General features: G+C 40.9%; 1 protein-coding gene and 1 long non-coding RNA gene across 2 annotated transcripts in view; one reads left to right on the top strand and one right to left on the bottom strand.

Moving 5' to 3' along the window:
• Positions 1 to 24,316, top strand: part of smyd3 (SET and MYND domain containing 3) — a 91,638-nt gene that overhangs the window by 31,147 nt on the left and 36,175 nt on the right. The window lies entirely within an intron of this gene.
• Positions 21,434 to 23,926, bottom strand: LOC119478015. Its single transcript, XR_005204366.1, has 3 exons — positions 23,916 to 23,926; positions 23,388 to 23,395; positions 21,434 to 21,534 (listed from the first exon to the last, which is right to left on the bottom strand). It is a non-coding gene; the product is annotated as an uncharacterized LOC119478015 (long non-coding RNA).

Here is a 24,316-nt window from a genome sequence, read left to right as displayed (position 1 = left end):
CTAGTCCATGTGTTAAATTTGTTCTCAAAATTCTGAAAGTGTATCAGGGTTTATGATAGAATTATGATAGAAGTATATGATGGTCAATCTCATGCTCCCCTGTTGTTCTGGCTCTATCTATCTGGCGTGGAGAGGAGGTCGTGTTGCTCTGGCTTTATCTGGTTGGCGTGGAGAGGAGGTCGTGTTGCTCTGGCTTTATCTGGTTGGCGTGGAGAGGAGGTCGTGTTGCTCTGGCTCTACCTATCTGGCATGGAGAGGAGGTTGTGTTGCTCTGGCTTTATCTGGTTGGCGTGGAGAGGAGGTCGTGTTGCTCTGGCTCTACCTATCTGGCATGAAGAGGAGGTCGTGTTGCTCTGGCTCTATCAGTTTGGCGTGGAGAGGAGGTCTTGTTGCTCTGGTTTTATCTGGTTGGCATGGAGAGGAGGTCGTGTTGCTCTGGCTCTATCTATGTAGCGTGGAGAGGAGGTCGTGTTGCTCTAGCTCTATCTGTGCAGCGTGGAGAGGAGGTCGTGTTGCTCTAGCTCTATCTGTTTGTCGACACCGGGAAGCTGCTTGACATCCTCCTGGATCCACCTTCTCACATATGTTCACATTATATGTATTATTTTTTGTCATATGGATTGTTTATGTCGTATTTTCATTTTGCTGTTACTCTGTACACACGACATCTATTACACGTCTGTCCATCCTGGAAGGGGGATCCCTCTTCTGTTGCTCTTCCTGAGGTTTCTTCCATTCTTTTCCCTGTTAAAAGTTTTTTTTGGTTAAGTTTTTCCTTATCCGATGAGAGGGTCGTACTGTAAAGGACAGAGGGTGTCGTATCCTGTACAGATTGTATATCTTCCTGAGGCAAATTTGTGATTTTGGGCTAAACAAATAAAATTTACTTGACTTGACTTGTGTCTCATAAGTTGTTGCAGCAATTTTTAGGTTGATATCATTTGTTACACAAATTTGGAGCTAAATTTAACCATTTTTTTCCACCACTTGAGAATTGATAAAAATGATCAATTATCCCTCCAGAATACCACATTAAGACACCAACACCTTGAGGAACACCATAGAAAAAGCCATGCTGTGATTTGTTATCAAAACTTTTGGAGATTTCTGCAAGAATTACATTTTTCAGCGATTGAATGACGAGCACTTCTGTACTGGAAACTGCTCAGAAAGCCCCCTTATTGTCAATCTACCTAGAAAAGCCATCCATCCTCTGAATGCCCCTAGGGCTCTAGTTCATGGTTGTAAAGTTTTATGAGGCTGTGATTATCCTAGAGGTCAACACAGGTCATTTTATACAGTGAGGTCAAATTTCAGACAATTTTCTCACTACAATGAAATGGCTACCATGGGGACTAACATCATCTCACATGAATACAATTAGGCCCTTTGGATCCACAAGAGTCTCAGCTGTACAGTGATACCCAATTTATGTAATTCCAAGACAGTTTATAGACCCCAATATGCAGAATGCAATATAAGAAAGTACAACAAATATTGTTTGCATGTTTTTTTCCCTCCTACATTAGCATGTTCCTGTGTCGTGGTGCATGTGTGTTTGCCTGTCTGCCATGTGTGAAGTCATTACAATAATCCTTGTGTGTATGTGTTAGTATGTTCAGCCTTATCTCTCTAACATTTCACTGGTCTGCCATTGTAGCTGGCAGCTCCCATGGCACTGCCTAATTAGCTTAGTTTTTGCAAAATCACACACACACACACACACACACACACACACACACACACACACACACACAGACACACAAAGCTTAGTGTAATGACTTTAAGTCCATCATGAATGCAGTCACAGACAGTATAATAGGAAGAGAGAATAAAAAAACATTTGTTTAATTGACTTATATTGGCAGCATGCGTGTGGGCTCATGGGGAGACGGGAAGAGGAGGAGAGGAGGAAGAGAAGAGGAAAGAAGGCTAGGAAATGAGAGAGATGGAGTTAAAGAGAAGGGAAAAGAAGGGAGGAGGAATACAGATGGAGAGAAGCGAGAGGGAGGAACTGAAAGAGATGGAAATAATCGAGGGGGAATGACAGGAAGTTAACGAGACAAGACAAGGAAACATTGACATTAAAATTAGGAGTGAGAAAGGGATGGAGAGATGGCAGGAAAAAGTAAACTGGGAAGGATTAGTACAGAAGAAATTGGAGGAATCTGAAAATTAGAAAATAATTTTGAATACAGATATTGTCGTTTCATTCTGCAAAGTGATTTGAGCAGCAATATGTTGCAGGAGATAGGCCCGTATAGCCTATATGAGTGTTGTTAGTATGTTCTAATGTGTGTTATGGTGTTATTGTGTGTGCTGGGGGTGGGGTTGGCTTAATGAACAGCTTTTGGCTCCAGCTGCGACAGCCGCTATCTCTCTCGTCTCCTTTATCCTCCCTCGCGCTTTCTCTGCACTCTCCTCTGTCGCTCCAACATTTACAGTAATTACTGTTCTTTGGTGGTTCAGAGAGATGGAAACAGGGATAGAGGCTGATAACATACCCGAGTGTGAGTGTATGTGTATTTTGTCTAATTTCCTGAATGTCCTCCAGAGGGATGTTCAGAAAGTGAGATTCCTATTTCTCTAAACGCCGACACTATGACCGGGGAAAGGCCTGTGTCTGCTGTTGGGGTGAAACGGTCCAACATTGGATCATGAACCTTCTCCTGACCCGTAACACGAACAAGGGGCTGAAAATGCTCAGCTTTGTGATAAAAGGTTAAATGTGACTCTTGTAGCAACAGCAGGCTTATTATAGATTTACTGTGAGTGTATAGTAGATACCGACGGTGACTTTTGGCTTCTTTGTCATAAATTACATGGCCCACTCTTTCTTTGTAAAGATATTTCAATGTAATTATGAAGTGTACGTTTTCCCATTAAAGGTAGGGTTAGCAGTGTTCTTCAAAAACATTTTTTGTTATATTAATTGAAATTCTCGTTACATCCCGACAACAATCAATAAATCAAATGCTCTGAGCCCCCCAAAAAAGAAACAAATCTGGGATCTGTGTCTGTCGCAGGACTGTAATAAGCCTGTAACAAGCCTACCTGCCTGTTTACCTACTGGAGCGCACTCTGCCCGTGCACTCATTGCGAGTCATCTTCCACAAGCTGTACTAACAATAGCCATGTTTGTTGTTTACGTTCGTTTATGTTTATGTTCATAATGATAATAGTGGGGGAGTGGCTTTGGAGGCAGGCCTGAAGCGACGGACAGTCAGTGTTGCCGACTTGGAGACTCTCTCTCTAGATTTAGGGACTTTTGGAGCTAGTGCTGCGAGCTACTTTCATTGGAAAAAGGTTGGCAACACTGCGCTCGGTTTTTCGGTTGGATCATTTTTTTAATCTAGCATACTCTTGTTAGTTTCTCAACATTACGGACTGGACCCTAATTAAGAAATCCCATTAAGTCACAGCATTTTATCTGCACCGTCCACCGTGTTGAATCTCCAGTGTAATGTGTGTTTTATTTTTTTTGCTTGCATTGGTTGGTCACTCACCTGCTATATTAGCCATTGAGTTTATCACTACTCAGCCCTGTGGGTTATCAGCTGCTGTCCCCATGATCCTTTTATCAGTCCTCTCACAGAGGACAAATAATGGCTGCTAAATTGAGGCTCAGGCTTCCAGTGAATGAAGAACCATATTACCTGTCACATTGCAAATACTGATATCACAAAAAATATGCTTTTAGAGGTTAATTATTTCATTCACATTTGAAACCTTGAATATTAATGAAGTAGTAATCCAAATCCAAAGGCCAAAAAACAGTCCATTTGACATAGATTCAGCCTGTCGCTGATGGCCAACGTATTCACATTATAGTGTCCAACTCCTGCTTTGTAGGATGTAATGTTTTCTTAGAACATTGAAAATGAAGCTTTGATTATATGTGTTGTACATATACATTATGTCCAATGTAGAAATTGTGCCTCTACCCTTATTTATCCCATTTTATATAGTGCATGCTAAAATTGTAATTCTAGTATTTCCAACAGGCATACTGTAAATCTGCATGGGGCGGAGAGATGGACTCATGAGATGTAATGAATTTATATCCTTGCCATACACACACACAAACACACCTGTCTGGAGCCGGCTGGCCAGACTAATGCAAGATCAAACAGCGGGGGACATTTTTTAATCTTTTCATAACAGTTCGACTGGCCCATTGGGAACAGTGCTGGTACTCCAGATGGCTAGCCTGCCACTGATAGCAGCACGTATTTGTTATTTTTCACAGCTTATGTTTTGGTGTTTGCTAAAATATTGTTTCCCAGCTAATGTTGTTTTTGAATGGGCTTATTTTGGCATTTACAGTGTACAGGCAAAGATATATATGTTTTTTTGGGGGGAAAACTGGCTTTGGGATTTTATTGTTAACCTAAATCATACTCACCTTTACCCTTTTTATCTGCTCTTATACTATGGCTGAATTCTGAGTATGGGTTAGCTCGCAGATCTCCTTCTTTTTTTTTGTAGTGGACAGGATAACTGGTTACCTGTGATGCAGATGTTTTTTTATTATTATTTAATACAGGCAAAATACACATAACAAACATGACAATATGATGACATGACAATATCCTTTAAAAAAAAAATAATAATAATAAAGCACTTAGACAAAAGGAAATAAAAAGACAGAAAAGAGACAAAAATAAAATTAATAGTAATTAATTAATTAATAGACTTCAGTAATTCAATTAGGTAGACAGTACCAATACACCTAGAATCTGAAATATACATATGACAGGTAGAGCATATTTAATATGTCATAGTCCCTCTTTTCACTCGAGCAGATGTTTTTTCCATTTCATGTTGTGTTGTGCTTCATTTTGGTGGTTTGTAGCAATTACTTTTTCCAAAAGAAATTGGCTTCTCAATGTATTGATGTGATAGTAGTGATGCAGGTGTTCCTTTATACCAAGCTGAGATTGGTTATTTTTTCCTGTATGTTTATATATTACCAGCTTCATCTTGTTGTCTGTTTAAAACTCCAAACAAGAGCCAAACAAGCACAGTGTGCTGTTTACTCTTGCAAAAAATCCCTGCAGGATGCACCGTCCAAAGGAAAGAAAGAACACAGATTTTTTTTTTTCATTTGTCCATTTCACTATTTTGGGCTGAAGGGAGGTCACTTTTTCAGCCTTATAGGCCTCAGTCACTCAGTTTGTGGGGTTCTTTAAATTCTCTGGTGAAAATCATAATTTTGGGAAAGCTCTCATATACCGGTCCACATTAAATGTGAGACTGAAAGTGTTTTAAAAAAGTCAATTTTCATCAAGGTTTTTGCACACTACAAAGAGTTATCGACAGGGCAGTCGGATCAAAAACTATTGACGGAGAAGTGACTGACTGAGAGTGCAGGATTCTTTTTGCTGCTAGCAAAAAGTCATCTTTTTCTAGATCTGGGGACAAGAAGGATCGATTGCAGGTATCGTTTCATTGGAGAAGTTTTGATACTACTTGGTACTGGGTTGTTTCTGTTGATACCTTAAAGGTACCGATACCCAGCCCCAGCATGGCCTTAGCTCAAGAGTTCTCTTCTTAGTTAAAAGTTTCTTGCATTATTTTCTCTCCGTTTTTGTGCATAGATCTTCCAAGGAAATGTTTAGCTAGTGGCATGTAGGAAGACTCTGCTTTATGAGATGAAATACTTTGTATATCCCCAGGTTTCCACATCACATAAATTGCAGGTGGCATATTTGTCTAGTGATATCATCGGGTCTGTCACTGTTTTACCCAAGATGGTTTAATGATGTCATGCTGTTTATAATAATAATAACAGGTGCTGTAGCTAATCTCTGGAAGACCAGCAGCCGTTTCCTTTTTTTGTGGCATAAAGTAATTAAGAATATGAAATCTGACCGTCATGACAGAAAATCTAAAATGCAGCAAAGACGCTGGAAGAGACTTCGACTCTCTCAGTGTTGGTTTCAATTGTTTATGCTACTTATACGTCTCTCAAGATAAATTAGTTTTTCTATATGCTGAAATGCATATATGTAGCACCTTAAAATATTACAGTGGAGCTGATTATGAGTTTGGCATTTTTAGTGTGTACATTTTATTCCACTGCACAGTGTACAGAACACATCATTTCAGTGTTTAGACTTAATTTGCCTGATAAGGAGGAACAAAATTAGCCCTCACTGTGCCTAACAGAAACACTTAAAGGGACTGTTTGTAAGAATCAGAAATGCTTGTTAACAGCGACACCTGTGGCCGTTAAGTCAACGAAAGTCAGCGTCGGGCTCGCGCTTGCTCTCTCTAAGTAGACATGAACGAGCACGATCAAAACTCTGAGGCGACACACGTCAGCTAGAACCATAATATCACTCTATATTTCACCTGCTTGGCAGTAATGTTAGCTGACCAGACGGAGGTCTCTCCATGAATCAATGCTGATCGTAGTGTTGGCTTTTCCTGCTTCAGCCTCGCGACTGGGTGCAGGAGGGAGACACCGGCTCGGAGACGATAACGTTTCCCGCTGCGGAGCCCCGTCACTTCACAGGACACGGAAAACCTCTGTTGGTCTGGAGGAGCTGCAGCAGTTATTTCTGTACAAACGTCCACTGTACAGTAACTAGATATTCTCAGAGCTAAACTAACTCTTCTGCAGTGTGTAGTGTGCGCGCATGCATGTGAGGTGGAGCGAGAACGAGCGCGGCGTGTGAGTGAAGGCAAGCAGGCAGGGGAGCAGAGTACAGCAGAGACTCCGGCCCTGGAGACCAAAGCTACGGTCTCCCCCGCGTACTACGACCCCGGCCAACACTGTTTAACAGACGGGCTTCACTAGATAGACCTCTGTGGTTTTGGTGCTTCCGTGTAGTTTGTGTTGGAGTCTTGTCTGAACAGCGTAGCCACACGCGAGTGCGCATATGCGAGCGCGCACGGGAAACCGACCCGGGTGATTTATACGTCTAAAAAGTTACAAACAGTCCCTTTAATATCTTGAAAGTTCTGCTCATATTAGCCCATGATGATGTAGTAAATATCCCTGACAAATGCAAGTCTCAGTAATACGATACTTTATTGAGGGAAATTCGTTTTTTTGCTTTTTTTCTCCACAGTGAGGTCAGAACACAGGATCAGCCTCTAAAGAGCTAAACAGAGTTAGCTGTCAGTCTTAGCACCTCACAGTAAAGCTGTCCATGTTCAGGTGCCATCACAGGTTCAAGTATCCACTCATCCACCCACCCATCTCCTCTCCCTGTTCTCCCGTCTGTCTCTGCGGGTCATTAACGAGTTATGTAAAGCTTCCACGAATGCTGCCTTTTGAAACAAAGACACTGAAGGCTGTGAAGTATCCAGCTGAAGAATGCTTAACCATCAATCCTTTTATTTCCATCTTGAATATAAATGAGTTTCCTCAGGGTTCATTCCCTCGTTCTCCCTCTCATCTGTCTCTCATCTCCCTCTCTCCGTCTCCTCTTCTTAACCCACAGCCCAACACTAAACCCTCAGTTCTATTCAGGGACGGTGAGACACACCTCGGCGAATTTAAAGTTGTCCGTGTGCGTGTATGTGTTGTGTTTTCACCATTGTTTAAAGAGCAAACGTGCGTACAAAACTTGGAAACCTAAAAAGCCTATTTGCTGCACCTCATTATGAAGAGGGTTACTTTTAGCCAGGGACCAGCAAATAAACGTGTGTCTGCTTGTGTTTTACGTACGTTGAATTATTGTCCCGCCGTGGCCACAGAAATGAGAGCTCAGTTGCGTTTTGTAGTTGTGGTTTCTGCTCTCTCCTTCTTAATGGGCGTTCATGCTGTGCTTCCTCTTGTTAAACATCAGCAGCTCATCAGGAACACAAATGTGTGTGTGGATGCACACACACACCCAAACACACATACACACACACACACACACATTTTAGTCTCTCCATTGAGTCATTTCCTTGCTTGCTGTACAGACCCCAAAACAAAGATTAGTTGAAGCTGTTGTAGTAAACTATAATTTCAGTCCAAATACGTAATGAGTTTCTGCAAAGTGTCAGCTAACAATGACAGTTATTTTAAAAGATAACATGGCAACACTTGAAAACATTTTGTGAAAGCCATATAAATAATAAACTGAATAATCTGTTACCACTGTGTAATTATTACACTTTGACATTTTGGGAAAAATGCTTATTAGCTTTCTTGCTGAGAGTTAGACGAGAAGATTGATACCACTCTCATGTCTGTAGGTAAATATAAAATCTATCGGAAACAAAATCCACCTACCAGCTCCTCTAAAGGTCAAAAACTATTGTTATAACTCATTTGTTTAGTTTGTACAAAAATCGAAGTGTAAAAACTAGGTTTGGGTTTTTACGATGCGTTACCAAGTCCCCAGGAAGAGCGCCGGGCTTTGAAGCAAATTTTCGTAGTGGCCAAACAATGGTACTACAACTTCCGTGTCCGTCACGTGATGCCATTGGGCCCAAAATTACTTTTTCCCATAGACTTACATTGGGAAAGAGACGCCTGTGAATCATCGGATAATTATTTTTTTAAGGTAAATCAACTCCCCAGTATGAACTCTTGAATTGCCTTTATTTAAATCAATAGGGCCTAAAGTTGTAAAATGCACTGATCTCTGTTCATGTGAATGAGACCCAGACCGAGGGCTGGAAGGCAGAGTTAAAGGAAACGCTACTGCACCTGCTCCATGGGCCCAATGGATTAAAGGAAGATCGCCGGAAGATGCGGGTACTTTTATACTCTGAAGTCAAACTTTTTTTGCTTCATGCGCCACTGAACAACTTTCATAGGAATGAACGGGGTCCCACCATGGGGGTTACCTGCTGGACTATGTCTTGGCTGTGACTTCCTGTAGTCTGTGCCGGTTTCCTGGCAACTTCATGGTGACAACAAGACTCCAGGAAATCATTGCACCCTTCTTTTTTTTTTAATGATGATTTTTTTTTTACATTCTCGCCTATATTTGACAGATTAGAGACAGAGTGGAAATGGGAAGATCAGGGTATGACATGCGACAAAGGTCCCAAGGCTGGAATGAAACCCGGGAGGTGGATTTTGTCACCTTCGGACAGAGTCTGGCTAGCTGTTTCCAGTCTTTTTGCTAAGCTAAGCTAACCAGCTGCTGGCTGTACAGCTTCATGTTTAGCACACAGACACAGGAGCGTTGTCAGTCTTCTCATCTAACTCAGGGCAAGAATAAATGTATTTCTCAAAATCTTGAACTATTCATTTAATGAAATTGTATACTTGCCATTCATTGTATACAATGGACGGAAAATGTCAGTTTTTGATAATTAAGAAAGATGGAAACATATCTAAGTGGTGTGAAGAGAACAAGAGAGAGAGAAAAGGCACACACACACACACACACACAGACACACACACACTCAGTCAGCCTCAGTGTGGAATCTGCACATTTGCTGTTTTCTGTAATGTCAAACAATTCGTCATCCTTAATGCTCACTATCCTCACTATGTTCCTCTCCTCTCCTCTCCTCTCCTCTCTACTGAAAAGCTGTAGATGATACTGAGATATTTTCTTATTATTCAACACTGATGTGTATATACTGCTGCACTGTACTAACTCTAACAGAGATATAATTATTATTTTACTGTTCAAGAACTAATAGCTCTCATGAGATTGTACAACTCACTTGTGTCAAAGACTCATGGGAGCTGTAGTTGTTGAATGTAATTGATGTTGAATGTAATCATTTGATTGGTGAAATAATGAGTTAGATACCCATTTAGCTTGGGAAGAACACTTGTTTTATATTGATAATATCATGTTTCAGCTTTTATGGAAGATTGATGGGATAAAAAACATTATACAAAAATGATTTAAAGAATTGTCTGGAAAGGATGTTTATTATGTGTATTTTTATCTCTGGGCAAAGATGTTGCTTTATGAGTAATAACCTCTATGTATTTACAGTAGTATATGACTATACAGTAGTGTGTGTGTGTGTGTGTGTGTGTGTGTGTGTGTGTCACCATATGAAGGTCGAACACGTGCTCTCAAACACACACACACACACACACACACACACACACACACACACACACACACACACTTACATGTACACCTCTCTACTTGGCTCAACTCCCGTTGGCTGATGGCCAGTGTTACCATGGAGATGAACAGTGACTGTTAACCATCACAATTTAATTCAGTTGGTGCTAAACTCTTTTATACACACAAATTAGTAAATTCTTCTCTTGAGTTAATAATTAATAAATTAACTAGAAACAGTCTGTCGATGTAGATATGTTACAGAATGTTAAAGACAACACGAGTGAATTTAACAGTCAAAACCTGAAGTAAATCCCCAAATCTCTGTTCAAAATGAATCCCAAGCGGCTAGATTGTCCATGACCTGACAACACATTTCACAGTTTATTTTGCACTGTATGAAAAATGTAATGCAGCATTATCATCCAAACTGTAAACAGTAGCCGTATTTCTATTCACATATTTGTATGTGCATTTAGAAGTACTGCAAAAGCTGCAAAATTCAGCAAAACTTCCTCTATTGTGAAAAAAAGGTTGTTATGCTCATTTGAGGTGGTTTTTGCTTTTATCAAAAAATAATTGATGTGCTAAATGTGCTATGGAATCGCCTTTGCCGAATAAATTCTGACGTAGAAAACATATAACTTGCGTGATGAGCTTTTCCGCTGTCATCTAAATATCGCCATAACGTATGAATGCTTGTCTTCGTCTCCAAACAATACTGGTCAATACTAGCTGTCATGAAAGAACAATTATAATTGCCCAATTTAAACAAATTCCTGAATACCTCTCTCCATTTTTCTCTCGTAGATGGTTAGATGGCCAAGGCGACTTGTTTTGTTTCCCGTTCCCAACCTCTACTTTTTCTGCCATGCGTAGCCTATAGCGCCAACTTCTGACCAAACTACGCTGTTGCCGAGTTCATTCGCTCCAAACTAGTTGATGGAAACGCGCCTAATTCGCATTTCTTTTTTTGCGACATTTTAAAAGTTCACTGAAAATTTGCTTGATGATTGAATGGAAACGAGGCTACTGACGGATGCAATGAATGTGAGAAATTGATGCTATAAATTGGAGGGACTGAATTTGGTCATTTCAAGGCACCCCAATACCAAAATACAGCTGCTAACCAGCACTTATTAACACATCAGGTTCACCTTAACTGTTCTAATCACCCACATCAACCCTATAACGATGCAAATAGGAATTGCTACTTGGTTTGCAATCACTCTCACTCTCTCTCCAAACGAGTGTCCATGCATCCTGTGTGTGTGTTGGTGTGAGATAGTGTTTTTGTATTGATTGAATCTGGCAGGTTTTGTCGTGTCAGCAGTTTTTCTGACCCAAAGCGAACAGAATAAGAAAGGAGGAGAGACGAACAGGGATGAGACAGATGGATGGAGAGGAGGTGCTTTGTTAGGGTTTGTTTTTTCCTTCTTCATGTTTCAGGGCACAGGCACACATGATAACCACGATTGGTAAATGTAATTAATTACTTAGGATAGACAGAAAGGCAATCCAGGCACTCCAAAATACTAAAACAAGTGGCAGTGAGGAAGGAAATATATTAAAAAGCCTTTATTTTAGTGGCTAAATCGTTAAAAAAGACGTCAAGTTTCGACTACTGTAGATTTTCGTCAGGGCATTTTTAATGATTTAGCCACTACAATAAAGGCTTTTTAATATATTTCCTTCCTCGTTGCCACTTGTTTTAGTATTTTGGAGTGCCTGGATTGCCTTCCTGTCTATCCTGATTTTTTTTCCACGTTTTCCAAGAGCACTCGACACGTTTTGCCTCACGGTTGAATAAACAGAGCAACCAGTTATGTCTCTTTCCATAATTAATTACTCGTTGGTCTCTTCTCTATAGTGAATCTACTTCAGACATTTTTGTCTTCTGTTCTGCATTTATTCATTTTATGTTCCACGTCACTTAAAAGGATCATAACGATAGAAGGATGCCTGTATTTCACCTCTCAGTTAGGGAGACCAAAGGGGGTTTAGGGATTTAATGAGCCCCTCCCTGGAAACACCCCCAGGTGGAGTTGAAGAGAGAGTAAAAGAGTGGGAGGGGAAGATGACAGAAGGAGGAAGGACAAACACACAAACACTCGTTTCCCAGTGGGCCAGTATATCTAACATAGTGTAATTACAATGGGGAGCTCCTTTAATTGACTCCTACTGCGAACCCCCTGAGTCTGCAGTGTGTGTGTGTGTGTGTGTATGTGTGTGTGTGTGTGTTTGTGTGTAATAGAGGGAAATGCTTTAATAAACAACTTCAGGTTTATTGGTATGAGAATGTATTTTGTGAAGTGATTTTCATACTCCTCTCCTTAAAGGCATTTCATTTTGGCTCTATTTTCAGACTGTATTTTAATGAGAATAGCACAGCCTGGTTCAGTATTTGGTCACACTGTGTTCATTTGATTTAGTCCAACCTGGCTTTGGTTGTACCCTACCCAAAATGCTGCTGTTCTGCTTTTATACTTGTTAACTGTTATTCCAGTCTGTGGCATGGTGTGCATGGTGTGCTCAAAGGCCCTTTTACACACCGGGAGTGTTTTTCTTGTGCGTCTAATTTGCATGTCAGTTTATTTTTTCGAACTGTTGTTTTTGTCATTTCACAGAACGTGGTGAAAAAGTGCCGTAATTTTTTTTCGAGCTTTCGCACCACGAATAAAGGCATCGACCAATCACGCTGTACATATTCAAAACATACACTAACACTGAGGCTTTGTAGTCCGGACCAAGACGGCAAACTTTATTATTCATTTCAACTTCAACTCAAAGGCAGCGCATACCAGATCCACTCCTTCCGTTATTACCTTTCACAATAAAAGCCCCAGGCATATACACTGCGTAATGGTTTACCAGAGGAAAATTCTCGCAGTGCATTTTGCTAAAAGGAAACTCAATAAAACAGCTTTCAGTAGTTTAGCTTCACAAAGCTTCAAGGGGGTCGCGAGGCCTCCTTGATTTTAAGGGGTGTTAGACAACTTTTTAAAAAAATATACAATTAGCCTATATCTCAGCATTTCATATATTTCTGTGAAGAAAACTAATTTGTTATTTTATTTTTATAAGTTTGGATAATAATGTAATATAAAATAATATGAAATATCCATAAAATTTCATCAGTTTATTCAATGATAGAAAACGGGTCCCGTAAGGAAAAAGGTTGGTAACCATTGGTTTAAGCTGTACAACAATTTACCTCAGACAGACTGCCAGACGCTGCTCTGGGTCTCTCTCTGGGTCTCTCTCTGTGTCTCTCTCTGGGTCTCTCTCTGTGTCTCTCTCTGGGTCTCTCTCTGGGTCTCTCTCTGTGTCTCTCTCTGGGTCTCTCTCTGGGTGCTCTTTCGGTAGTTGGTTTTCTGCCTATGCGAATCTATTCAGATCCGTTATTGAAAAAGTGTTGCAACTGTCGCAAATCCACATCGCTCCCAGTATGAAAAGTTTTGATGCGTAATATTCGCAGGCGAGTGTTTCGCATTATTCTTCACGCACCCTGTGTATAAAGACCTTAAGGCTTTCCTCATCAAATGAAATTAAGGTGCCGCCGGTTTTACTTATTAACAATGTATGGGGCCGGCAGAGCCACGTGAGAATAACTGAAGGGAGAGTGACCATCTGTACGGGCCACAAAGATGTAATATAACAAGCACACCAATACCCTCCAGAGAAAAATTAAATGACAAATGATGAGAGCTCTTTATAATGTTATGACACCATCTTTTTATGGAACAGTATATATAATGATCATGTGAACGATGTGGACTGACGCACAAGTCCTCACTTTGTGATTAAAGAAGGTGGTAAGGTGATGGATGGTCAACCCTACAGGCAAGGGGTGTGTGTGTGTGTGTGTGTGTGCATGTGTGTGTATCGAATCGCTTGTTGTGAGTATTCAGGTGCATTCATCAGTCGTGTAAATGTCATTAGCTTCAGGCTACATATAATCCAATTTTAACACACAGCAAAGATGTCTCATAATGACATTCACTCTGATATTGACTGACTGGTCTGAGAGAGTGTGAGCGACATGACAGATGGAGACAAATGTGTGTTATATGCTGTTTTTCATACAGTGTGCTCCATTTGTACAGAACACACACACACACACGCAGTGCAGTATTGTCCTTGTAAGTCAAGGACATCTTCTAGTTTCACAGGTGAGGGAACATCGACTATTTCTGCCGGGGATGAGAGAGAAGAGCAGGGCAGAGAGGAAGAAGACAAGGGAAATTAGCGTCCTACTTTTAGCTGTAACAGATGGGCAAACACGCAGGGTAACCTCGGCTTGGGCCAATCAAGGCAATTGAACATGCTAGGATGCAGTGCTGAGATGCATCAATCCTCCAAATTCTCTCAAATCAGTGTCTAAGATAATGGTCTTTGCTTGCCTCATTCCTGATTGAAATGCGGTGTTGAAATGTCCGTAACTCTTGGCTTCATTAAAACCTGTTCTGGTATAAAATTCCCTAATCGTCAGTATGAAGAAGCGCTCCCCGTCTCTGTGTCAGTGGGTGGGTTTTTATCCCCGCCAGTTAGCTGACATTTCACATATTAGAGGTTTTTGATCTGTGATTCCACATCACAATCTCTGCTCACCACACCCTATTTTTCAGCTTCCCCCATCTCCTCTTCACTCCCTCGTCCTTTCATCATCCCGTGGTTCTACCATCAGATGGCACTTACTGTAGGCCTACACCTCTCTGAAGGAATGGGCAATGAGCTGATGAAGAGCAGAGGAAAGGGGGATGGGGAGAGGAGAGTGAAGAACAAGAGAGAGGAGGAGGAGGAATGAGGAAGATGAGAGAGATATAACATGATTGGATATAGGAAGGAGGAAGGGGGAGAGGTTAGGAGGAGTAGCAAGAAGTAGTTTTTAAAGTATTTTTTATCCATAATTCATTTACAGTTGTAGCTCCCACACCTTTATCTACCAGTGCTACTCTTATCACTTGACATCCTGCCTTCTCCTTTACTGCCTTATATATTTTCATTGTTAATATATGAGATGCTACATACATAGGCAGAATGCAGCAGGTATCTGTAACCCTGTTAATCTAAGATGGTTTGAATGGTGATGGTTCCTTCTCATATATAATGATAAAGTTAGAAACACGAGTAAAACGTACATGTTAAAACTGGCCTCCTCTCTCTTGTTTTCCCTCCATCTCTCATTAGTTCCTTCCATTCCTTGTTGTCTTGCCTTGTTGTTAGATGAACTGTAGGCTGTTGAGATGCTGCACTTAATGATACCTAAAGCCTGATTGTGCGCAGCCTCATTTCTGTTCCTGTAACTGTTTGCGTGGTTTGCATTTAAATTTCAGCCCCCTGTAGTAAACTGAACATGTTTTGCGTTTGAATATGGACATTGTGAAGTTGTGGAGCAGGAATGATATAACGTTATACCAATTGCATTGGGATTTAAATTGTAAATTTTAGGCGTGTGTGTGTCTAAACCTCTCATCGCCTGTCAAGCTATATCTCCTTCTCCATACAGATTGCTTAATTTCCCATGAACTATTTCTCTCTTTCCCTGTCTCCTTCTCTGTGGAGGTCACCATTAATATCCTATTCCTTTAGGGGATCTATGAATCAATAACTCAGAAATATATGTACCCACACACACGCACACTGCAAAGCTGTGAAGCAAAGAGGCCAGCTCCATGTAGAGGTATGCTGCAAAGAGGACATTGACATTCTCTCACTTTTCTCATCATTTTTCATCCTGAATTTCTTTTCTTTTTTTTCGCATTTCTTTCTCTCTGACTCATCAGATTCTTTTCTCTCTCACTCGTCTTCATCTTTTCATTCTCTGTGTCTTTGTGTCTCTGTCATTGTCTAAAGCTTTCGAGCGCTGTTGCCATGAATTACTAAGCTACCAGACACACATACACACACTTTCCCAACATTCCTGGTGATGACAGGGTTAGCCAGAGCAGCTACCTCCGTGTCATGTACAGCTGGTGTGTGTGAGCTCCACTGAGCAGAAAAAATGCTCTTCCAGTACACCGCACAGCACACACACTGGTTGCTCCTATGCTGACAGGCTTCTCCGTGCTTTCTATTTCTAGGAACTCTATACTGGGAAAGGTAACCAATATGGATGGATGGATGGATGGATCATTTGTACGCCATGTAGTCTGTACTGACTGCAATCTTACTACATCCGTCTGAATATATGTTGAATAAAAAATGAGAATTATGGCGGGCGGGAGGGGTAGATGGGTCCAACAAACACAAGACTTTTAATTAACCAGGTGACCAGTGTTCGAGACCGGTGTTTTGTTCTGTAAGCTACGTTAGTGACGTGTTTCTTAGTGACGTTTGTGATGTGTTTTCCGTACTTATGTTACATTGTTTCTGTATGTATTGTACTTACTTTACGTGCTTATTTTAAGGCCAACCATGACGTTTTTCCTAAACCTAACTAAGTGGCTTTGTTGCCTAAACTTAAGTGAGTGGTTTTGTTTGCCCCCTGTTGGTACTGCATCTTCAAAACGTGACACTGACACACTATCTTCTGATGGACAGGCGGGTCTATTGCACACTTTGACGTGATATCGGGTTATAGATAGATAGATAGATAGATAGATAGATGGATCGATTATTGTCCTTTTCCAAATAAATGTGTTGCCCCAGTCTGTACAGGGCCTCACATGAATGCATAGGTACATTATACACCACAACATAACTACATGAAGGACGTCAGAAAGCCTATACATCCACATGTATGCACACATACCTATACACATAGCACCTACACACATGACAGTTACTGGTGTGTTTTGTTGAGAGATGCTATGACAGAGGGGACAAAACTCCTGCCCGTCTCCAGGCCAGGGATCTGTGTCTGCGACCAGATGGAAGCATGGGTGAAAAATGGGTTGAGGGGTTGCCGCCCCGGGGTCATGTGCTATGGCGTGTGCTCTGCATGTAATGGCTTTGCTGCTGAGCTCTGAGAGGTTGGGGGTGGGAGGGAGGCCAATAATTATAAATCATCAATTGACTATAATTTCTGACTTAATAGACTTCGGCATACCTCGCCTAAACTACTTTCTCCATGCTAGAATCATAAGAGCACTTTGAGGGCTTTGTTCTGGGTGGAGGGTAGTTTCATTATGTCGAGAAAGGCAGCAGATGGAGAGAGAGATGTATGGTCTTATTTTCTGAAAGAGGATGGAAGCTGCGATTCTGTGATGCTGAGACTGAAGGGTTATTTGTCTGACCACTGCGAGTGAAAGGTATAGACCAACCCTCCCTGCAGGAATGACTTTGTGTGTGTGTGTGTGTGTGTGTGTGTGTGTCATATTTCCATCATGCTGTTTGAAGCTGCTAGCCTCCAGACAGTCACCTGCTGTTGTTGACTTCAACCCCCAGACCTGTGTGTGTGTTCATTCTTTGATTTTCTCTTTGTCTTTCCTCTTTCACTTCCTGTTTCTCTCTCTATCCTCTCTTTCCGTGTGTCTCCTTCATCTCTCCCTTTTGCGATGCCCACTTTTCTGTAGCTGCTTTTGTTGAGTGATGAAACAAAAAAACAACATTAAAGATAGCAAGGCCGTTTTTGTTGGTATGTGGCTCGAGCAGGTCTGGTATTTTGAGTTAATAAAATTTGCCAACATTGGCGATCCTTTTAAGGATTACACACTATTTCTTCATGGTGTAGTTAATGGGTTGGATATACTTGAATTTCTACTTGTTACTGTTCCACAAATCTTGTGGACCCGTGTGACACCATGGAGACATTAGAGCTGCTTGTGCAGAGGAAGTAGTTTGTATTAGTAGTTTGATACTTCAAATTTTCCTCCGTTGCAGCCTGAAGCCGTTTTCTCATGTGAACTCTGGACATTATCCGTAGAATCAGGTCCGCACATTGTTCAGAGTTTCCCTTTCACACATGTAGTACACAACACTTATTGGAATTACTCCATTTGATTTAGGCGAGGGGTGGCGCCTGGGTAGCATACAGGAGGCTGACATGACGTGGATTACACCGAGGTCAAGTAGCCGGAATTTGGTCTTAAACAACCGAGTCTCTTGCTCTTCCTTGAATTTGTCTGATGATTTCGGTGTCGAAAGAAGTTACCAAATCTTGTCGTCTCCCCGGCTAGACATTTTCATCCGTTGGATCGTTTTCTTCCGGTTTCACGCAAGCTGCGATGGAAACGTCCTCAACACGCCCACTCGCTCACCATGAATTGTCTCCCGACAATGAACGGCTCTATTCGCACGTTACATGAGCTTTGTACTAGGGTGGCGAGGTAAAGTCTGTTTAATGTCCGGCCCGAATGATTCAGACATTCGCGTTGTCACATACAGCTCCTCCGAGTAACTGAATACTTTCAGGGTTGTAGTGTGTGTTGCAGTGAAAGGTGCTTTAGAGAGAAGTCGAGATCACTGAAGAGCTGTGTTTGTGTCTGCGTATGTTTGGATATGTCTTTGGGTCTACAACAACAACACACACAAACACACATTACTAATGATGGGGAGCTTGAAAAAGCAGTGAGGGAAAGGAAAGAGAAGATGAAAGTGTTGCCTTACCTTCCTGTATCCAGTTAAGCAACTATTACCGGTAGACAAGGTGCAGATGCAGTGTGCGTGTGTGTGTTTTTATGCATCTGTACATGTGTTTGCCTAAAGTATGTTTTGTTCTTCTACAATATCCCGAAAAACAAAAAAAGAGCCTTGCAAGTTCATTTTAATGGTAAAATCCTAAAGTTATGTTATCTCCGGGAGTGGTGATGATGGTGTCGTCCTATGGTGACACAGTGTTGCTCTTGCATTTTTTTATGCTGATGTATATTTGTTTTGTATTGTTGATGTGAATTTGTTGTATTGTTTTTGTCTACCCCGAGCACAGCAAATTCCAATCAATGTTTTCACTGACATGGTAATAAATAATTGAGGCTTGAATCTTATCGTTTAACAGCAGACACTTTTAGAGAACTTGGAAGAGTAAATAAGTAAGACGAGGTGGGATTTTTAATTTGGATTTTTTCTTCTGTGGCTGGTGAACCATTTGCTTAAGAGATGCCGGCCTTCAAAGAGGAAAAAAAAACTGAACCAAAGGAATGAGTTTCCTTTAATCTGATTTTTTGTTTAAGAATGCAAATCATTAGATAGGAGATGTTGTCCTTGTTAAACTCTACAATCAATCATTGGCTAAAAATATCTAGCGTAACTTCACAGCAAATTGAAAAATGCTGCTGTTCTCTCATTTCCTACCTCCTACCCATTATGATTTTTTCTCTTTCCTGCTCCTCGTGCATCTTTCCTTCTTGGTCCTTTTCTGTTTGTCTTGGTCTGCATCTATCATAGCGACCAACAGGACACAGTTGCCCTCTAATTATTGACTGTACTGCGCCGAAGGAGCGCAAAGGCTCGTGGGACTGTGTTTTGGACTGTTCCTGTTCAAGTTTAAGTGTCTTTTAATCAGGATGTTCTCATATACTGTTGGAAGCTCTACCTACGAAAAGTAATGCACTATAATTTATATATATCCCACAGAGGTCGGGGTGGATGGATGGGTCAAAAAACACCAGACTTTAGTTATGCCACTTCTGTATTTTAACCCAAACGTTGACTTATTTGTCACGTACCTTCCGTACTTATGTAACGCCGCTTCCACAATCTTTTCCTAAACCTAACCAAGTAGTTTCCTGTGAAGACAGAAGCTAATTTTGAAAAGACTGTATGCATGTAACAAGAGGGAATTGACACGTGTTGCTGGACATTCGTAGGAAAACGCCTGAAAAATGGGGAATAACTTTTCGTAAGATATCATACAAACCGTTGTATGAGGATACGTTGGTTTTAAGGATGTTCTGTTCATGGGTTGGGTGTGCATTCATGTTATGTGGGTTTTAGTGTTCGTTGGTTTACTATGTGGTTACCATGACTGAGACCTGTGTGGAGATTGATGGGATTCGGGCAGTGTGTGTGTGTGTGTGTGTGTGTGTGTGTGTGTGTGTTGGGTTGGTCACTGTTCAATAACTGGCATGGAAAGCTGAGAATTCATGAACGGATCCTCCTACGCAGCTCGCCGCACTGTTTTTTCTCCGCTCTCTCTCATCATCAGTCCCGCTTCCTCCTCGTCTCTCTTCATCTTTCTTTTTGTAATATTCTCTGTCTACCCCAACTCTCTTCTCTGCCCCCTGGGCTCACGGTTTGTTCCTGAGACAAAAATATCATCCATGAAGTTTCACTAATTAACTACTTCAAGTGTGTGTGTGTGTGTGTGTGTGTGTGTGTGTGTGTGTGTGTGTGTGTGTGTGTGCGTCCGTGCGTGCGTGTGTTGTGCTGACGTGACTCTCTCTCCCAGGGTAACAATCAGTGAGAGGTTAGTTTTATTTGTTGTATTTGTTCTGTGGAGTTAAATAAATAAGTGGGAATAAATGAATGAATTATTGAATAATATGAATTATAAATGGGATAGTGTTTCTATAGACAACACACACACTGTGAATGAATAATGAACTCTTGTTTAGCTCCTTAGTTACACAATCATAAAGGCCCAATGTTTGTTGAAAAATAGAAAACAAACAGGCCCTTGGTTCGGCTAAGAAGTTACTCTCTGGACAATTTGAGGACAAATTGAGGACAATTTAATAGGACTGTAACTGTTTTAACAAAGTTAAGCCTTTGTGCAACTTAAAGGAATAGTTCACCCAATAATAACTCATCAGTCAAGTCATAAACTACTCACCCTCCTTTTTCTTGTCAGCAACACCTCTTAAAATTGTATTTCACTCACAGCAGTTTTTTATGGGGGTTTCTTTGTGTCAACTTTAATAATTTAGGTCGACAGGAACATATTCTTTATTGGAGCTGCAACGATTAGTCGATAAACAGAAAACTATTTGGTTAATTGATTAATTGTTTAAGTAATTTCTGAAGCCAAAATGTCAAAAGCTTCAGTTCAATGTGAATATTTTGAGGGGTTCTCCGTCGTCTTAAAGGCCGTGTTAGAGGAAATTCAGAGATTTTTTTTCTAAACACATTATAAATGTTGGAAAAGTATTACTGAAAACATGTGCAAAGGCTGTGAACATTGTAGTACTGGATTGTGGAGTTAGACCGTTAAACTGTTTTTCGCCAGTTTTGTGTTCAGGATTTCAGGCAAAACAGAAACCCAGACAATTATTAAAGGTTATCTCGGCTAGCTCAGTCAGTAGAGCATGAGACTCATACGTCCTGGGTCATGAATTCAAGCCCCACGATGGGCCGTGATATTTTCATGATTGTTTTTGTACTGTATTGTATTTTTATGATTGTAATCCATCCCATGTCTTATGTATATTTATCCATTTTCTCTAAACTTGTAAAAAATTAATAGTCTTTAAAAAAAAGAAAATCAAGTCAATCAAATTCAAGAGAGTTGAATCCCCCGGGCAGACTGCGCGACGGGGGCCGTTACCGGCCTCACACCGTCCACGAGCTGAGCCTCGATCAGAAGGACTCAGGCCCCCGAGCGACATCGGGCAAGCGGTCTTCCGTACGCCACATTTCCCCAATCCGCCCGTCGGACGGCGATTCGGCGCTGAACTCTTCCCTTTTCGCTCGCCGCTACTGAGGAATCCTGCCAGGCTGCACCTTCCCCGCTTGTGGGCGTGGTTTCAGCCATCGATGTATTAAGAGAAGTTTCAGGTTTCAGCGTTTTCAATGACACGCCCCCAGCGTCTCAGAGCAGAGAATACTGCTTACTTTTCCATGATTTTGAAAGCTAATTTTATATACTTGGCGATTTTTTTAATCATTCAAATTTGGCTGGGTGGTTAGTAACACATTCTTGTGGTGTGACAAACCCAGAATGCATATTTATTTTTGCTTTACACAGACTTTAACTGAAATATATTTGGGCTGTTGGTCAGAAAAAAAACCAAGATATTTGAAAACGTTACCTCTTGGACTCACTATTTTCTAGACGTGATTAATCAAGAAAATAATCAATAGATAATAAAACTCATCGTTATTTGCAGCCCTACTCTTTATGTAATGCTGATTGCATTATTGCTGTAATTATTGGGTAAGTGTACTTGAACAATCCAATAAATTGACGATACTTCTAGGTCTAAAATCTTCCCAAAGTTGCGTCCTTCTTGCTTTGTTTGGCTCACTCCACTCACCTCGTATTGTTCACACCATCTTTATTTATATATAATTTATTGTTTTTATGTTGTGTTCTATCTTAATTAAAGTAAACGCAGGTTTTGACATTTACAGTAGTTTTCTCTGCACTAGTTTTTACAGCAGAGCTTCTGTGACTCGTGTTTTAAATGTTATCTCGATGAGCTTCATTAGTGTTTCAGCTGATAGCTTTAAATTCATGCTGTACATGTTGTTCTGGAGGCTTTTTAATCCACCAGGAATCTGTCAAAGTGCTGTAGTGAATGCCATTACACCAGTGTCTCCTCGTCTCCTCATTCGGTTGTCTGTCTTGTTCAGTGTGTGTGTGCGTGCGCCCGCACATGTGCACTGTAGGAGATGGATGAGGGTAATTTCCATTGGCCCAGGCACTACTTCATCACTATAGTGTACACGCACACATACACACAAACAAACTGTATATACATACACACACACACACACACACAGCCCGAGGCACTACTTTATCACTATAAGAAACAAACACAGGGTTTTAAATCAAAGGCTGATTGCATTATACCTCTATACATGTCACACACACACACACACACACACATACAGAAATATGTAGTCTTGTGTCCATATACACAAGCACACATAGACACTCGCACTCTCACAAGTGAAATGTGCATGGACACTCAGGGCTGGCAGCCACAAGGTGAAACATACGGCCTACACAAGGCTACAAGGTCACAGCGAGGAAAACTGTATGTGGATACAGAAACACACAGGTGCACACACTCCAACAGACAGTGAGGGGGTGAAAAGAGTTTCAGTAGATCTTTAGATTTTAGTTTCTTTTTTTTCATGTACATCAGTCTCATTGTCAGTTTTGTGAAATTGAAGTCACACTTTATATTAAAAAAACGTTTTCTATAGCTAAAGCAAGACTGTATTGTACTAAAGTTGTGTATTTATGGTTAAATCATCTTTGTGAGATTAATTTGTCCTTTCTTTAGGACAAGTCTTTTTTTCATATTCCCACTATTCACTATTATGCTAATTCCCTGATTGCATGTCTCTATGCTAATGACACCAGTTAAATTAGGAGTCTCTGTTCTGTGAAGGACACGCAGATGGGTGAGTGTGTCAGTGGAGAGAGAGAGCATGTAGGTATATGCAAACACAATGAGCTGTAGATGACAGGCTAGCATCACCTGTGTTGGTGTTCTACTTAGAAGTTGTTTGATATATGATTTATTTAAAAGTCACAGAATATACAATTATGGCTCACAGGAATCAGAATACAGATCAGGCTAATCACTCAAGTTACAATCATCAAAGTTACCAGTTACATCCTGAACAAATTCAATCTTATTTATTTGGCATCTGGAAATTGGTTGTTGGGAATTATTACATATTGTTATGTATCAGATTGCCAAGTTAGCTCTTTGCTTTGGCTTCTGTAGTAAACACAGATCTGTGAATCACGGCAGGTTTTCATGTAATACCACAGTAGAGAACTGGCAGACAGACCGTGTTCATGGATGTCTCCCCTCTGATTCACTGCAGTTTGCAGGTGTGTGTATTTTCACTTTTGGTTGGCACAGAATATATTTCTGTGTTGACGGCATATTTATTCAGCAGAAATGTAGTCTGAACAATAATTTGAAGCTAGACTAGAGTTATGTTCAGAAAAAAACACAAAGATTGTAAAAACCTGTATGAAAGAAATGCTAAGCACGCAGGTAATGTATGGAAGGCCAATTTTTTTGTTATTCATTCATAGGTGATGCCGGCTTACCTTGCACGGCAGCTGGATTCTCGTGATGTCACAAGATCACACGAGAATCACTGGATCACATATCGCATGAAAATCCATCTTGTCAGGCTTCAAGTAATGCGTTTGTGTCCGACAAGCCAGAGCACGGACCAATCAGCGTCCTTTTAGGAGCTACTGGCGGATACAAGCGTGGCTTAGGGCTTACAGGTGGTAGGTGTGTGAGACGCGACGCGGAGAGGCGACTGTTCGAAACAACAATTTTGTTTCCTGAAGAGATTAGCGTAGCTGCTGCAATAGCATCAATTATATCAGAACTGGAGAGTATTTCTTCATTGAAAGAGGAGCAAAGAACGGCACTGAAGGCTTTCCTCGATGGAAAAGATATTTTCACTCTTCTCCCGACTGGCTCCGGCAAGAGTTTGATTGACAGATGGTTCATTCAATCACATGCCTA

The sequence above is a fragment of the Sebastes umbrosus genome, chromosome 2 (genome assembly GCF_015220745.1).
Source record: "Sebastes umbrosus isolate fSebUmb1 chromosome 2, fSebUmb1.pri, whole genome shotgun sequence".
In the NCBI taxonomy this organism is placed as follows: Eukaryota; Metazoa; Chordata; class Actinopteri; order Perciformes; family Sebastidae; genus Sebastes; species Sebastes umbrosus.
Note: the sequence above shows the minus strand (reverse complement) of the source record. Positions and strands in the feature narration are given on the sequence as shown.